Below are 17,360 nucleotides of genomic sequence, written 5' to 3' on the forward strand. Positions count from 1 at the left end.
TCACTGGTTTAAGCAGTTAAAATAACATTAAAAAGTAATAATTTATGGAAATATTTTTATTCACTTATATTCAGGAATAACTAAAGCCACTTTGTGAAAGGAATTTCCCAAATTCTGCTTTGACCAGAGAACATTCTGGCAACTTATTGCTATGGCAATGCTTTAAAAATTACTCACAGCCCAATTAACATCTACTTTAAGAGTTTAAGTTATTACAGGGTCATTTATCTACTCAAAGAATCTTGTACACAACTGAGCAGATTTTTAATGTTTAACGTTTCTGCCCATAAACTACCAGTGAAAGACATTTACCTAAGGGAACACGATAGGTAATTCAGGTCTGTGTTTCTCTTCAACAGGTCTCACTAACGCCAGTTTTTCTATTCACCGGATAGGTAACATCACATAGGAAAGAAATGCAGTCCTTTTTAGAAAGCTCAAAGCAGACTTCAAAACTTCAGTGCCAAAAGAGAAAATAAAAACAAAATTGCAAACAGAAATCTTTTAGAAAGAAACTAGAGGCTCTATAGATAGAAAACCTATTCTCTGAAAGGTCTGATGTAAGTGGTCTTAGGTGCACATTATTAGGAAATGAACCTAGAAACATACACATCTTGGAAAGGTCCTCGCTGAAGCATTACTGGATAGAAGATGATCAATCAAACTGTAGCTATCCTTCTTCCACCAACTGCTGTCCTAATTTTTAGGGGAATTATTCTCCCAAATTTAATTTCCCACTGTTAGATTGGCCAGTTTCTTACTAGGACAAATGGGCTGTTGGGGAACATATGTCACAGGATGCACCATTCAGGCAGGGAAGAAAGTTGCAGGACTCAGGAAGATGAATTTCCCTCAGCTCAGGCAACCTGCAGCCTGCAGCATGTCCATAGGTGTCTTTCTGTTGTGTCTCTAGGGCTCAGAAACCAGTTTTTTCTAAGGGATGATTTGAAACTTAAGAGGACATCTGTGTTTAAATACAAGGAGAATGCAGGCCTAGGAAGTCAACCCTTCTTAAATTTAATTTTGGTTTTTCTTAATGTTTTTTTTATTACATGCATCAATCAAAAGGCTCTGGAAGGCCTTTTTAATCCTGATTCTGACAGTTATTTTACTTCTGGTTTGATGCTTGGGGTTTTTGTTGTTACTGTTGTGCCCTACATAAATTTCTAGATTAAGAAAGCAAGCATTTCTTTTAATGAGATTGTGTTAGTCTGTAATTGCTTCTAGCGCATTTAGCAATGGTTTAGAAGAGATAAGGTGTCTAATTGAAACAATAGAGAGAATCAGCAGGCGGAAGAGACAACTGGTTCTTATTAATGCCCTTTTCTCTAAAAGCTGTGTTTTGAAGCATACACCTGGAATCATTGCTGTGAAGTACCCAGGAGAGATCAAAAAGCCCTCCTAGTTCCTTGCTTCCCCAAGCACAAAAAGAAAATCAAGACAGTGTTTCAGTTAACAAAGTAACGAGGTCAGAAGCACACAGAAAATCTGCTCCTTGTTATAAGAAACCTCAGAAAGCCTTCTTTTCCTTTTGTCTGTGACCCCACCCCTGCCATACACACAATCTATCAAGTACATTAGAAAGTCCCCCTCTTTTCCCTTTTATCACTCTCCCATCAGGAAGCCACCTCGCCAAGGGCTCCAGCCAGACCTCTGGGAGCCCAGCTGCGCCTGTGCCGATCCCGATCCGCGATCCACTCGCTCCTTTTTTGGACATTGGGTGAAGCTCTTTGCTACTGCGCAGCAAAACGGGATGCTAATTCAGGCAGAGCATGCATTGGACCAAATTCTGATCTCAGACACCCACACAATTCCTGTTGTAAGTCACATGTGTGCACATTTCTGACAGCAGGATATGCCCACTTGTGCTCTGTTTTAATGCATCAGCAGGAGTGGTGTGGCTGCCTTTTGAATAGAAACAAAAGTGTAAAGAAATGGTTTTTAAATGCCTGGGGTGTAGGCAGACTGATAATGTTTCTCCAACAGAAAGCCAACAGTTAAAAGAAGACAGTTAAGCCAAACCAAAAACACTAAAACAATTTCAGTCCTTTCTCACTTAAAAGAGATTTTAAAAGACTCGCTTGTGTCCAGGGCAACTCTCTACCTTTAATATGAGTTGAAGGATATATTTCAATTTGAGATTAGTTATGGGGAAGTTTTATAATTTAATCAAATGGTCATACAGAAAAGCTTCAGCACCAGCTCCATTGTTACTATTTAAGCTTAAGGGTAACAGATGATTGGCATATGGAAAAACAGTACAGTGTAAAAGTGTAAAGTAAAAGTGTAGCTGGAAGTCAACACTACTCAATGTTAAGAAATATTTATAAAATTGTTTTTAGATGTGTGAAGGAATACACAAATATGGTCTTATAAATAACGTTACGAGATCTTCTAGAAACATGAATATAAAATATTCTACCATTCTTAAAAGACAGAAAGATAACACAATCAGAAAGAGGTGAATTTAACGTTTGGCTTTGCTGTCATACCCTCAGATCTCATAGCAGATTGGCTTATTTTCTTTTCCACATTCCTAGTTTCACCTGGCTACTAGAAATCATTATTTATTTTCCCAACTTGAGTTGGCTCAGAGTGTTGGAAAAGCAAATTAACATAGCTGGGAAATAAGTATACTGCTGCCTGTTTCAAACATACTGCCAGTAATAGATATGCATATATTTTTACAAGGACTGTTTCTCAAAAATATAAGCATTAATTTAAAAGAAGGTTTGAGAGAATTTAAAAACCTGATCTGGTAAGTAGATCAGACCATAAGAGATCACATCATACAATTTAAAAAATGGGAATGTTACATATGACAAAAAAGCTGAGGTAACAACCTGGACAAATGGAGATGAAGTTTCTAACCAAAAAAAATCAAATAAATTAAAAAATGGTACACCCCTTAATAAAGAACTCCAGACAAAAAGAGACTGGAGCTGCATGATGAGTAAACAGGAAACTGGAGACAGAAAAGATAGAATGGAAGGAGTTTGCTGACATGTGTGAGAGGAGTTACCCTAAATCACTTCTTTGTTCTGAGCTAAGATTAGCAGTTTCAATAACTTAATTCTGAGGAACAGGCTAAATCCTTAAAACTAATAACGTTTTTTCCCACTTTTAGTAATGTTCTGGACATATATCTAGACACAAAAGTCATTCTGCTATCTTCCTCCCAATAATCACAATGAAAGTTAAAATCTTACAGTCCTCCTCCTCTGCATCTCTCATTACAATACGGAATAATAAATTTGAAATTTTGCTTTTCACATCTTGTGCATCTGTTGTTATGTTTTCACTCCATTATATACCACTGTAGTTTAGATGAGAAGTTGTTCTATCCTGCTTACAAAAATGTCCTTGAAGATCAAAGCTGTCCAAGTCACAGTCTAGAAACAAGACATTTTTTCCCAAAAAGCTTTTTTGTTGCAACTTCCATACTTTCTTAGCAGCAGTCCATCTATCATTAGTGAAATTATCGGAGCTAGTTCCCACTGAGCTGAAACTTTTATGGTCTATCTGGAAGAAGTAGCAAGATTTTTTTTTCACTCACATTTAAAATGAGGTTTTTCTCACTCTGTATTCATTTGAAGCAGGTGTAAATGATTATTGAAAAAACAAATCATGGAAAATCAGCTGTTACTGAAAATGTAACTTCAGTTGTGATTCCGTTTGTACTGTTATACTCTAAGAGCGGCTATGATAAGAAAATCCTGTTTTCTGATACACTTTATTATCTGTATGTTATTATATGGTATCCTTAAAAAAATTAGTTTTCCACTGATTTATAATGTAAAATTGAATTACCTATATCACCTATTTAGGACAAAAAAACCAGCAAAAGGCTTAACTCCACACAATAAAAATAACTTTTTATATGTGGATACTTTGTAACTAAGCATATTTGAGCGGGAATAAATGAAATACAAAATAAATTTCAATTATAATTTCCCCATTTAATGCGATTTTCTGTCTTACAATTCTACTCTTATTTTTTATACTTTGGTTCAACTGCTTCGGCTTGCTACTTCAGGTCGAACTGCTGGACCAAAGAACTGTACACAGTACGATGAAAGGTCCACAGAGACCACTAAACGCATAAAGGGGTAAAGGGGTGATCCAGCCCAAATGTCAGAAATTTTCAAATGAATGTAGAAGAGTTAAGATTAAATTTAGTTTAGTTCACTGAAACAACAGTGCGTTGCCAGGTTCCAGTCCACAGTGTACTAAACTGCTACATTTTATTATTTAGTAGTATATATAAAACTCAAATACCAGAAATCAACACAATGTCCTCTATATATTCCCAGGATTGCCTTTGCTAACACAAGAATACATAGGGTAAGATAATACTAATAATTGAGTTCACAGAGTAAATTCTTTTGTAGAAAAATGAGATTGATAGCATCTGATACATGTCACATGGAAGGGACACTTCTATATTAACTTATACCGATGCAAATACAAGTAAGCATATACCACAATAAGTGAATGTGCTATTAATAAAACATTACCATATGTTATATATGTATGATAGACTCTTTAAAAAGCATACTCTCTTTCAGTTCTGCTCTGCTAATAGTGAGGACTCAAAGCCATAACCAGGAATCACAAGTGCTATTACAATACAAATAATAAAGATTTCATTCTGAAAAACCATTCACAAAAGGTGTTAGTTGCATATCAACTAGTTACAATCTGAGAGAACAAAGTCTCAGCACTGTGGAAATATTCTTAATTAGTATTTGAAGCATATTAAAGCCATCAACCAACAACACCCCCTAAAACTGCCTTTTTTTAATCAATTACATTTTGTAACAAAGAATTTTTTAGCAGTGAGTATTTATATCCTAAATTAGAAATACAAGGTTTCTGGCTTCTTTGTGTTTTGTTCCTGACCCAATGTTATTTTTCCTCCATTTCTGATCCAACCAGCTATTTAAATTCACCAGGATGTTTGCACATGTTTCCTAATTCACTTTATATGCTAGCTAGCACATTCTTTTTTTTTTTTTTTTTTTTTTTTTTGGCATTCAACACTTCATATTAGAAAGCATATTCTATACTGTAAATGTTGAATCATCAGTGCTCAGCAGAAATCCTGTTGCCATTCTATAGAATGGCAAAGAATCTTCACAGAAGCTATCACATGTCCTGCCATGAGAGACTACAATATGACAAAAATGAGCGAGAGCTTCTGTATTGATAATGAAGGGTTTCAAGCACACAGTGGGCAGAAGTCCTAACATACTTGAAAAATATTTAACTGAACAATAATGGAGCAATGCCAAATACTAAAAGTTACCAAAGATAATTTTAATTGTTGTAGATATAATAGTGTTCAATGACAGCTGTTTTGGAACAAAAAGGTTATTTCCTGCAAATTATTGTAATATTTTTCTCCCAAAATAGCCACTGATTCACTGCTAAAGTTACCTGGCATCCTCTAACAGTCAGCACAGACTAGAAACCCGTTATTAACTTTATTTTTTAAGAGTCTTAATATCTTAAATGAAAATAATGGTTTATTTAAAAGGCTAACAAGAGTCAGTTCAGAAGAGCAGCTGACAAACCAGTGGAACTACATGAATGAAACATGACGACTTTAATACAACAGCTATTTCAAGCTGTATTTCCTGACCATATATTTTATTCTTGCATTTCCGCAAAACAAAATTCAACTATCAGTAAGGATTAGTTACTGCCTCTCTGCCCAGCAAAATTCCATGCATGTTGGCAGCACATTTTTATGATGAAGATTTAATCACAGAGTAAGCAGATATTGTTTATGCAGTAGAAACCATCATCTCAGGCCTTTGAGTTTAGCATCTGTGTACACTTACACAAAGCAACATTTGAAAAATATTATGCCCTGACACTACAAATATTTACGTACTTTTTCACTACGCTGCTATCAGTAGTCTCACACTACTGCCTGTGAATCCATGTGTAGAAGCCAGAAGTCAGAGTTTTGTGTGTATTTGCTTGGAGTATACCTCAGTGGTCACAACTTCTGTGGAAAAAGAAGCCACTGCAATACAATTGGTGAGATGTAAGAAAAGGATTCTTCCATTTTACTGTTATGCCACTCCTCCTGATTCTTTCAGAAATAACGTTGCTAAAATGACACAATTTTAGAAAGTTTAGCATTATAATAATATATATTAATTACAAAGACAAACAAAAACCTGCTTTATTTAGTCTTTGGTCTTGTTATTGAAAGCCGTGCAACCCATTTGCTGCAAAGACTAACACAGGTATTTCAGTTAACACGATTAAATCTACAGGATTGTCTGAATGCCAGCTAATTCTTCTTTACTTTTTACTGTCTGTATCTGTCTTACAGAATTACAAAATGTTCAAAATGTTTGTAAGTATCTAAGCATACTAACCTAATTTGCCAGACATTTGAAAGACACAACAATCTCCTTGGTTTAAAACCCTCCAGAGTTTCTTTCTGCTATAGAAATAGAAGTTGTGGTAACACAAACGTGAAATCCATGCCACTGTGTCTGAAACGCTGAGAAACTAATCCTTAAGGCTAGGCAGCATACCAGAAGATGCTCTTGATTCCATGACTTTTGCCAGGATTTAGTAGCTGCAGTGTAGAATGTTTTTCTACAGAATTGTCATTTAATTGACTGACAGTATTTCCTACATCTATGTGGAGCACCCTGGAGATTAGGGTGAAATATGTAAAATGCAGGGATTTTAAAAATAGTATTTCAAATTAATTCCATCACAACAATGTATAAAAACTATAAAACAGGACAAAGGTTATAGGAAATGGAAGTACCAAGAGATCTTCACACAATCCTCCAAAAGAAACAATGGGAGGGGGGGTGGGGGTTTGGTATTTATTCTTTCTTAACAGTTATGAGGGAGTAAATACCACAAAACTACCTTTCTCACACCCTTAAAAAGAAAACTCGATTCTCTTCATGAACAGATTTTAACCGGAACCTGGAAGCAAAGTTCTCTAGATGCTTTAAGTTAAAATCTGCACTTTTGAGTTTTTAGTCTTCTTTGCTGGAATCAGTGAGTTGTTGTGTGGCAAAGACGAAGCAAATTACATGAAAACAATTACATTAGGGATATAGGTTTTGACCTGCTGATACAGTTATACACAAAGTCCTTTTATAAGCATAAAATAATTGAATAAACATTAACGACTTCAGACTCTACAGTGCTTTAGCAATGTAAGTATTATTTCCATTTTATATAGGAGTGAAATAATACACAGCTAAGTAACTTGGTGACCCACAGGAAGCAAGTGACACAACCAGGAATAGAACCCAGACCTCTCAGCAGCTAGTCCCATGCTTTAACCACAGAAGTAGCCACCTCCTTCCCATCTTATATTAGCACAACTCTGAGTCTTGGTTGCATCAGCTACTAATTTAAGATGTCTAAGCATGGCTAATTGTAGAAATCTGAATTTCTGAAGTTGAATAAATTGCATTCATAAATCTGTCTAAACTTAATCACCCGAGAAATTAGGATAAACTATTTTTAATTTAGATTCAAAATGAACCTAAACTTTTGGTTGCTTTGAAATGATTCCTTCAGATATAAATTTCTGATGGATTAAAAAATCTGACAGATAGCTGTATATGCTTGAGCTCTTTATTTGTATATATTACTTTTCCTGCTATCTCTGTGTGATATGCAATTTGGACCCATTCGATCTGAATGGGACTAGAACATGCAGGTAATATCCGATTACAGAAGAACCAGACAGTCCTAGAAAGGAAGTTATTCTCTTCAAGAGAGAATGAAATCAGAGAAGTCAAGAGTTGGGGAGAGACCAAGGATCCTGAAAAAAACATTATAATTAGAAGTAGGCAGCCTGGTGTGATCTTGGCTTTACTGATTTAAAGAAGGCGTGATTTGGATTTTGTTCTCTCTTTATCTAAGCCTCAAAGTTCAGGAAAAGGAGGATCATTTTTAGTTTAAAGGGTTCTTGTTTTGACCCGCTCTACAGTTATCTATGAAAAATCTGCATTATGCTTAGTCCTATCACTTTTGCTGGATCCGAGGCACAGCATGCTAAATGCAGTATAACAATACTAGAGTACAATCTCCAAAGAGCTTGGAATGATACCAAGGGATAGTCCTCTGCCATCACTTAAAGAAATGCGGTTTATACCACAGGTTTTGCCATATACCCATATAAAACATCACTGAGAACAGTTGAAACTTCTGATTTCCTTCAAGTAAAATTACGTATATGTAGAACGTGAAAACTGAAGACAGGAGCGTGGTGCAATATTATGAAATACTTTTTACAAGCCTGTCTTCCCAGACAAAAAGCTGCCAATAAAGACAGAATGGGATATGCCAAGACAAAGTTCTTGTTATCAATACAGATCATGAGATATATAAATTTAAACATTATATAACACAAGTACACAGGGTAACTTTTAAAAAGGCAGCAATACAATAGTTTTTTAGCTTAAACTCCAATACTTTAAACCAACGCAATCCCCACAATCTGAACTTATTCTTCTGACTGCTAGATTTATAGTCACACTGCTAGTGTATGAGATTGCCCTCTAGATGTTAAAAAGTTTGGCTAGATAATTTTTCATTTTATCCAGAACACTGAGATGGGACACACTGCATGATTTGTGATTTTAAACTTCTGTAATGCACCTAGAGACTTGAAGCATAGACACAATGGAAACATCACAATAATTAAGTAAAAGTTGGAACTAGTGTGTTTGCAGAGAGAGGAAGAGGTATAAATCTTTCACCTCTATATCCTTACAAGATTTCTACCCTTTTCAAGCCAATTGTACAAATCACAGTATCATAGACAGAGTCTCTAATGTATTCATTATTCTAACTTCAGACCAAACCGTAAAACCCTACCTGGCTTACCTGAGAACCTGTTGCACCAAAATTCATTCATTAAGATGAAAAAGAGAAATAAAAATGTTTAAGAGAGGCTATTATCCTTATCCGTCTCGAGATTCCATGTAGTACTCTTTTTCATTTCAATGAGACTGTTTTTGCCAATTGATTCAATTTAATCTGCTTCACATTTTCTTAATAATTGAATTAATAGTAATAAGTGTATGCAGAAATATGGTTTTTTTCAGCTGCAACAAACTTCAGAAAGACTTACCATGAAAAATTCCATGATTGAAAATAATATAAAATGCAATTCCTTTACATGAAAACAACAAACTAATGTTTTTATATGCAACAAGAAAAGCAAAGTATAATTGATCTTTCTTTTAGATAACTTATCATCTAATTTTAAAGCTAGAACTGATGCTGAGAGGCCCTTTTCAGCTTCTCTTTGAACTTAGGAAAAATCTCCCATGATTCAGGAAGGCCCGAGCCTGACATTTCATTCGTATTTCATAACGTTTAAAGGTTCCAGCCAAACTTAGGAATTCTCTCAGATAAGTAGGGGACAAAGTCCACATAATCAAAAACTGTGCAGTCAAATAATGCAAACAAAAGCTGTGTGAGAAATTGATAATTTCTTTGTTATGGCCATTTCATTACTGTATAAAGAAACTAGAATTAATTCTAGAATAAATAATAAACTTGTACCCTATTTTATTTCTTTACCAATATGAAAATTATTGGCTTTCTATGTTACGCGTGTAAAAAACCCCACTCTTTGTTGATAAAGAAAAACTGATTAATTGAAATTATAAGGCATATTTTTAAGTACCAAAGAGAATTTATGGGTTCTTCATCTCTTGATTCTTCAAATCAAGATTAGCTGTCTTTCTAAAAGAAACATTTAATGAAATACAAATGCTACCTAAACATCTATGTTAAGCAGGAAATCAGACTAATTCTTTTCCTTTCCTGTCTCAATCTGTTAAAATGTATATTTACAAAACCTAATTTGTACATAGATCAACATTACTGTTTCTGCTTTATATTTTATGAGTTCTGTTCAAAGGATGAACTTGCTAAAAGAATACAATGCTTATAACAGAAATAAAATGACATGGTATTTTGTAATACTTCCCTGGAAGCTCTGTTTGGCTGGTTTCTCTGGACTGAGTTAGGTATGCCTGTTTCGCCCATGCAATTTAATTAAAATCTAAACTATGCTTTGTATTTCTGCTTTACTTATGAGCTTACTAGAAGTCTAGCCTCAAAGTATGAGTTTATAGTCACAATCAGATGTTCACTAATACCTGCCAGTTTTTGGAATGCTCCCAGTTTCACAGGGTTTTAAAAAATTTGCATGTTAAAGCCCAGATTTTTGGGAGGGATCCTCTGTTATTCAGAGACTTAAGCTAAATGGGTATATTCTCCAGCAGTTTGCACAGAGAGCAGCCTTGTTTCTGTTCACAGCAGAGCTAAACCTGAGCTCTGTGGAGTTGTCCAGCTAAGATCCTTCTTTTAACTTTCCATTGAAACTTTGCCTGAGATATTGCTGTAAAATGATCAGAAACATTAATAATTTGGGTATTTAAGTCTCGGTAATTGTTAGATTATTTCACGCATATTTGCCTGTTTATTCATGCATGGCACCTTGAGTTAATTCTGAGGTTTTGTTTTACTTGTTTTCAGTACCTGGCTCCTAATTCTGAGTATTGCTGAATAGATATTATTGCAGCATGGGGTGGGGTGGGGGGGGACACACAACCCAAACACTAAAACAAACAAAAAAACAGAAGAAGAAAACAAAAAAAAAAAATCCCCAAAAACCGCTCCACCTTATAAAGAAAAGATTTCCACATTTCTAGGGCTAAAACATTCAGATGGAGGGAAAAGTAAATTCCTTGATATGTCAAGGCATAAGTAACACTTCGAGCCTATACAAACAGACAGATAATTCTCATAAAGATTAACACAAGGCTTCAAGCCTCTACAGACAGGAAGATTGGGCTCATAAAAAAAGCTGTAGGCGATGTTGGTGTCTATAAGTAGACCAGGTATTTTGACGTATTCAACTCTAATCTATAAATTGCCTCAGTATACAAGTACAAAAGCAGATGTAAGCTTTCTGTCAAAATGCTTGATGACTAAAAACCCATCATGAGGCAAATTCGGGATCTTCTGAATTTTCTAATGATGTCCAAGAGATCCAGAGATTTTAAAGGTAAACTGTTGTGTCCTGGGGCATCTTGACTTACAAGATGACTCTCCAAAGCCTGTTGATCTTACAACTTTTTTTTTTTTTTTACACCTAACTTATTCTTAAAAGAATCGGAGGGTGAAGCAGAAGGAGGTGACATGCTTGTTTGAACTTGCTCTCTCTTGAGACTTACCGAGCACAGCCTATACCGTTCCTCTCCGCATTCCTTGGGGGGTGGGGGGGGGTGGGGGTGGGGGAGAGAGAATCCGTAGCTAAGATCAGTGAGGGGAAAAAAGAATTTCATTTACCTCCGTTAACTGCTAAGAATCTTTTCAGAAAAGCCTTTACCCCTGTCACAGCAGGATGCAAACGGAGGTGAGGCGACCAGCTACCCGCGGCGCAGAGGGGTGAGCTGGAGAGCGGGAATGCAAAGAGAAAGCGGTTAGCAGCGGGGGAGCGGCGCTGGCCGCCGCGGGAGTGCGCAGCGCGCAGGGATCAAATTCCAGCCCCGCTCCGGGCCCGCGGCCTGCCCGCAGGTACGCGCTTGCGATCGCACCCAGCGGGCACGGGCACCACGGGCACGGGCACGGGCACGGGCCGGGGGGGAGCGGGCTGGGGTGGCCGGACGGGGTCTCCGGGGCCAAGCAGGCGGCCCGGCGCCGGCCCCTCAGCGCCCCGCTCCCGCGCCGCGGCCGGCTGTGCCCCCGCCGAGCCCCGCACCTCAGCGCCGGGGCCGCCGCGACGCCCCCACCCCGCCCCGCCCCGCCCCTCCGCCCGCCGCGGCGCGAGCCCCGCGCCCCGCGCCCGCTCGCCCCTCAGCCCCGGCGTGTGGGCCGGCGGGGAGGCGGTGCCCGGCCGGGGGAGGCGGCGCCTGGGCGGTAGGACGGGCCGAGCGGGGGAGTTTATCCCACTAGAAGGGAACAGTTTCTCCCGCTGAGACTTGACAGCGCCAGGTCAGTGCGGGCTGCGGGGGACCTTCCCCCGAGGTGAGGGGACCGGCGGAGGCGCGGGGAGAGCCGCGGGCGGGGGAGGCGCGGCCGTGCGGGCGCCGCTGCGGGGAGCGGGGCCGGCGGGGCTGACGGGGCGCGGGCGGGAGCGACGCCCCGGGCTGGGGAGAGGGCAGAGCCCCGGGCCGCGGCGGGAGGAGGCCGGGGATGCTCGGGGAGGCGGGGCTGGAGGGAGCCGAGGGGCGAAGCGGGGAGCCCGGGCAGCGCGGGGCACGGCCCTGAGGGGAGCCGGGCTGCCGGTGCCCGCGGGGGCTGTGTGGGCGGGGAGAGGGGCCGCGGCCGCTCGGCGGCGGGCGGGGAGGCGCGGCGCGGCGGGGCGGGAGGGGCGCGGCGGCGGGGGGACCCCCGGGCCGGGGCTCCAGGTGCGCGGCCGCCCCGGCAGCGGCTCAGCCCCGGCGCGCTGGCGGGGGGAGCGTGGGCGCTGTGTCCATGGTGCTGTACTCGGGCAGCGGCCGGGAGGCGGGCCGGGCAGCCGGGACTCACGCCCGGAGAGGAGGGTGCTGAGGAGAGCGGCCGCCCGCGGGGGGTGTCCCCCTGCAGCGGGGGGAGATGTGCCCAGCGGCCGCCCGGGCTCGGCGGCGGGGTGCCCCTTCCTACCGTCAGGAGCGGGCGGGGAAGTGTCGCTGCTCACCTGGCTAACGCGCTCAATGAATGAACAGACTTTTTTTTTTTTTTTTTTTTTTTTCTCAACCGCAAGAAAGTCGGGGAGCCTTTCTGAGCCTTCAGCAACTGAGATACTATGTTGAAATATGTTATGTCTTGGTGGCATGCCTCAGGTTTGCAGGAGCCTTTTGTAATCTCCCCGGTGTCATTTCTCTCCAGGGTATTCTACAACTGGAGAGTGCAAGTTCCTGTGTGTTGTAACTTTGTGGCACTGCGTACACACGACAATACAATGCTGACTTAACAGTGATGCATTTATTAATATCGGTGATGTAAGACTGGTATTTATTCTGATGGAAAGCTCAGGAAATTACCCATTTCTTCAGGTAGTGGAAACTTTACGGTAAAATCAGTAAAATCCTGTAAATCAGAAAGACCAGTAGAGTTGTGGGCTAGCCTTGTACTTGTGACCTGCTGCCCCATATCTGAACAAGTTTTTGCTGTGAAACGTCATTGTAATGTTCCATCTAAAAACGAGCATTTGAAACAACCAAAAGAATTTTTTTCTGGTACCAATTAGACCATAATTTAATCAGTAATTTACCTTTTAAAAGGTTACTATGATTTGTTACTAGTTAACTAAAAATTCCCAGTGTACACCAAGTAGCTATGACATCTGATACTCAGTGCTCTCCTTTGAAAAGAAGTTTTGTATGTTGTGCTCCTGTTAATATCAGAATTTGGTGCATGAAGTCATGTGTTTAACATCATTATTCTTGGCTGTCACAAAAAAAAATGCTGCAAAAATTACTTAGAGATTTAATTACGAGATTATAGGAAATCACTCTTAGCAGGGTGTTAAGGCGTGTGGTACAACATAAGTGTGGGCTTGTCAAAGAGAGTTGAAAAAATAGTTGGCATGGACTTTGAATGATAACCTATCAGAAATATAGTTTAATGGTATTTTTACGCAGGCAGCTTTTGAATGTGAAGGTTCTCAGGCATCAGTTTTGCAAAACATCTCATTAACTGTTAGTGGTTCAGTGATTATATATCTGTACACATCCTTAAGATAGTATGTATTTCTTTAAAATGCCTCAATGTCAAATTCCTGGATAATACCATTTATTAAACATCAGCATTCAATAAAGCTTCCATTACGATACAGAATATACAAATAATTCTTTCTCTTCTGATAAAAATTTATATTCCATAAAATAATCACCACAAAATGAAGGTGGCTAAATACCAGAATCTAGTTGAAAAATACTGAAGCTATGCCCTTTGACCTTCCTTATGATACTGATTAAAACACCCACTATCAACACTGCTTCTAAATCTGTCTCTTCTGTGAACTTTTCTAAATAACCATAAGTGCATTTCTAAGTCAATAAAATAAATTTAGGCCCAGCTTCAATTACTGCCAGTATAATTTTCCACTTATAGCAATGACTAATAAAATTAATTTTTCAAAAAGTTATATTGGGAAAAGAAGGAAAAGTTTAGAAGTAGAACAAAACGTCTGTCTTGTATGAAGCTGGACTAAATAATGGAAAGTATACTTAGTTATATTTTTCATCTTGATTGTAGAGGTTATCCTTTGGGTTTTTTTGGTTTGTGGTTTTTTTTACATATAATCTGCTCAGAACGGTGTTAAATATATTTACTAGCCATTTTTTTGTAGCCTAATCGTGAATTGCTAGTTTTGCATATTTGATATTCATAATTTGAGTTTCTTTTACTAGCTTTTTTCACAATGATTATTCCTGTATCTTCCTCTGGCATACAGTAAAACAGTTTCCACTGCAGTTGCTCAAGAGAAATTAAAATACAATTATAAATTCTACATGCTAGGTTCTTTTGAAGTCATGGATATAATACTTCCCATTAGTTATTGCTACTAGTTTCATTTTTTAGTCGCTGACAGACTTATTGAATTTAGCATGATATTAGATGATGAGTGCTAATTATTCCATGCTGTATTGCCATAATGATGTATATTTTCTTTAACAGCAGGGATTTATTCTTCGGGTTAACTTTTTGCAAACTAACACAAGAAAAAGTTAGAAATAATCCAAAGCAAGAGAACATTGATATACTCTAGTCCTACCTACCCATGCCACAAACAGAAGTTGGGGTTTCCCATTAACAGGTCAGTTCTTAAGGATTTCATTTAACGGTTACAGAGAAGTTTGGAAAAAATCTCCCCCTCACCACCCTCTTTTTTTTTTTTTTTTTTTCCCCCCTGTGGAGGCATTTCCAAGGAAGAATGAAAAATGAGAAACTCATAAGAATTCAGATACAAGATGCAAATTGATTCCTACAGTAAAGGATAAACCTCTTACATTTCTTTGGTCTGTTCCCCCTGACCCCCTGCTTTTTTTTTTGCTTTTTTTTTTTTTTTTTTTTTTTAATGAAGGATATTGTCTTTTTTCAGTCATACTTTCTTTCAGGTTCCAGTGACAAAATACATAGAAACTGCAGGTGCTAAGCAAATTGTCACCCTAGTACTAGCACCTGTGGTGAGTGAGCCTTGGGATACTTGGCAGATCTTGCGGGTGTAAGTAGATATGAAGGCAAAATTACATTGGCAACCATAGGAAAGACTAAGTTTCTACTTCAGCATCAGGTCTTCTACTGCAGCATGGACTTCCCCTTTGACTGTTGCTACAAAGTTGTCACCTCTTGTTACACCACTAGGCAGATATGCAACTAAAACAACTAAAACTTTCACAGGCTTTTATTAATCTAATTTAGACCAAAAGAAAAACCAACAAAAAAACCCAAAAAAACCCCAACCAAGGTCTACTCTACAGTCTTCATATCTGAAAACTTTCACAGAACTTAAGTCAATTTGATGAGGTTCACATTTTTCTCCCACTCCACCCACACTCTCCATTATATTATTTGGCCTGTTTGTCCTCTCCTAAACCACTCCATAGAATTGAACTGAACAATTACATCATTCTCCAATTAAAATTCATGATACATGAACTACATAGATATTTTTAATTACCTGTGTTGCATTACTACCTAGCAGCCTAGTCAAGATTGGGACCTCTTGTTACTCAAATTTAATCAAGATTGTCCCTATCCTTAATACTGTATGGTCTATGATATAAGAATGCAAATAGTTACAGATTTATAATGGAGCATAAGGTAGTAGAGAGATTGATGTAAAAACCGTAATTTATGATTTCAGTGTGTTGATTTATGTTTACAACAGTAATAGATTCTTACAACAGTAATAGATTTTCATTTGTGTCATGACAAACACAAAAAAAATTAGTTATGTGTGATAACAAATCCCCAAATTTACAGGAGAAAAAAAAACCCAAACCAAAAAAACCCCTCAGCTTCTAAGCAGCACACTATTCTCTAAATACAGCTGTTTTTACTTTGCAGTTTCAGTAGATTTCACTCTAAATAGAAAAAATACTCTGCTCAGAAAGGGGAAGACAAGTACCTACCTCAAAAGCCAGGTAGTAAATTTCTGGAATCAACTAGCAGATGATGCTTTGTGGACTTGCATAAGCCACCCCCTTCCCTCATGACTAAGCAGATCACCTCCATGCCATGCAGTCTGCACATTCAGGACAAAGTCTATGGATTCAAGTCTATGAATCCCAAAGTCTACTCTACTAGTTGATAATTAGCAATTAAAAAAAACCAAAGCTTATGTAGCTTTGTGAATGTATGTTCAGGCACAAGTATGCTTGACGACTGCCAAGATGAACATGCGTGTATGGTTATGTACATACTTGTAGGGGATATGTGTGTGTAGGTAATGTATTAGCCCTGTGTGATAGAATGACATCTTACTTATCTCAGTAATGTTGAAAGGCTATCTATAACATCTGATAACACAGCATAATAAATCTTGGATTATATCCCAAGAGAGAAATATACAGAACTTTCCACAGTATCAAAAAAAGGTGATGTTGGTTTATTGGAAGATGCATAGAATCTAAAAAATATATCCCAGCTTCATGCAGGTTAGTGGCAGTTCTGCTGTTTCAGTAGGGTCAGGTCTGCAATCTACATGCAGCGTTAGAAATTTTGTCGGCTTGCTTCTGTGCAATTACTCCTGAAGCCAGTCTGTGGTTTGGGTATACTGAATATTTAGGGTCCGACTCTCAATAAATCGCTGTTTGCTCAGTAAGACTAAAATGCCTGAAATTGAATAACCATGAATATATATTATAGCAAAAGTCCTACATATTTTTCTTTCCATTATATAAGAAATGCCAGTGTAACAGGAGTAGTGTATTTTCTGCCTTTTGTTCTGGAATTTATGCGTTCAATTTCTTAATGTGTTTTATCTCTAAATGAAATACTAACATTTTGATACAGGCATTGCAGTTGGTATCCCTTTATTCTAGACCTTCAAATCAGATGTGAGTGCTAGCTTTGCTCTTATAACAGCTATTATGGGAGGAAAATATTATACTTCATACTGGTTTACGGGTTATTGGAATTTCATGAGCTCCATGGGGACTCTTGTCTTTCCTTGTTATCACAAATCTGATTGTGACATATTTTAGATTCCCTTTTGCCAGAATCCTATACCTTTTAATAGGAGACTCCAGCTACGATTCCTCTAACTTATCTGCATGTATACAATTCTAAATATGTTATTTTCATACAAACACTTTTAGCCCCCATGGAATAGGTGAGAGTGATGGAAGCTT

General features: G+C 38.6%; 1 protein-coding gene across 2 annotated transcripts in view; it reads left to right on the forward strand.

Moving 5' to 3' along the window:
• Positions 1-11,902: 11,902 nt before the first annotated feature.
• The window catches only part of PPARG (peroxisome proliferator activated receptor gamma), a 60,699-nt gene continuing 55,241 nt past the window's right edge, over positions 11,903-17,360 (forward strand). The window contains exon 1 of one of the 2 annotated variants that reach the window (XM_037386615.1): positions 11,903-12,012. The gene's annotated coding sequence lies outside the window, so the exon portion shown is untranslated. Of the gene's footprint in view, positions 12,046-17,360 lie in introns of both variants that reach the window. The other variant, XM_037386614.1, reaches the window with a different exon arrangement.

This window comes from Falco rusticolus, chromosome 4, assembly GCF_015220075.1.
Source record: "Falco rusticolus isolate bFalRus1 chromosome 4, bFalRus1.pri, whole genome shotgun sequence".
Taxonomy (NCBI): Eukaryota; Metazoa; Chordata; class Aves; order Falconiformes; family Falconidae; genus Falco; species Falco rusticolus.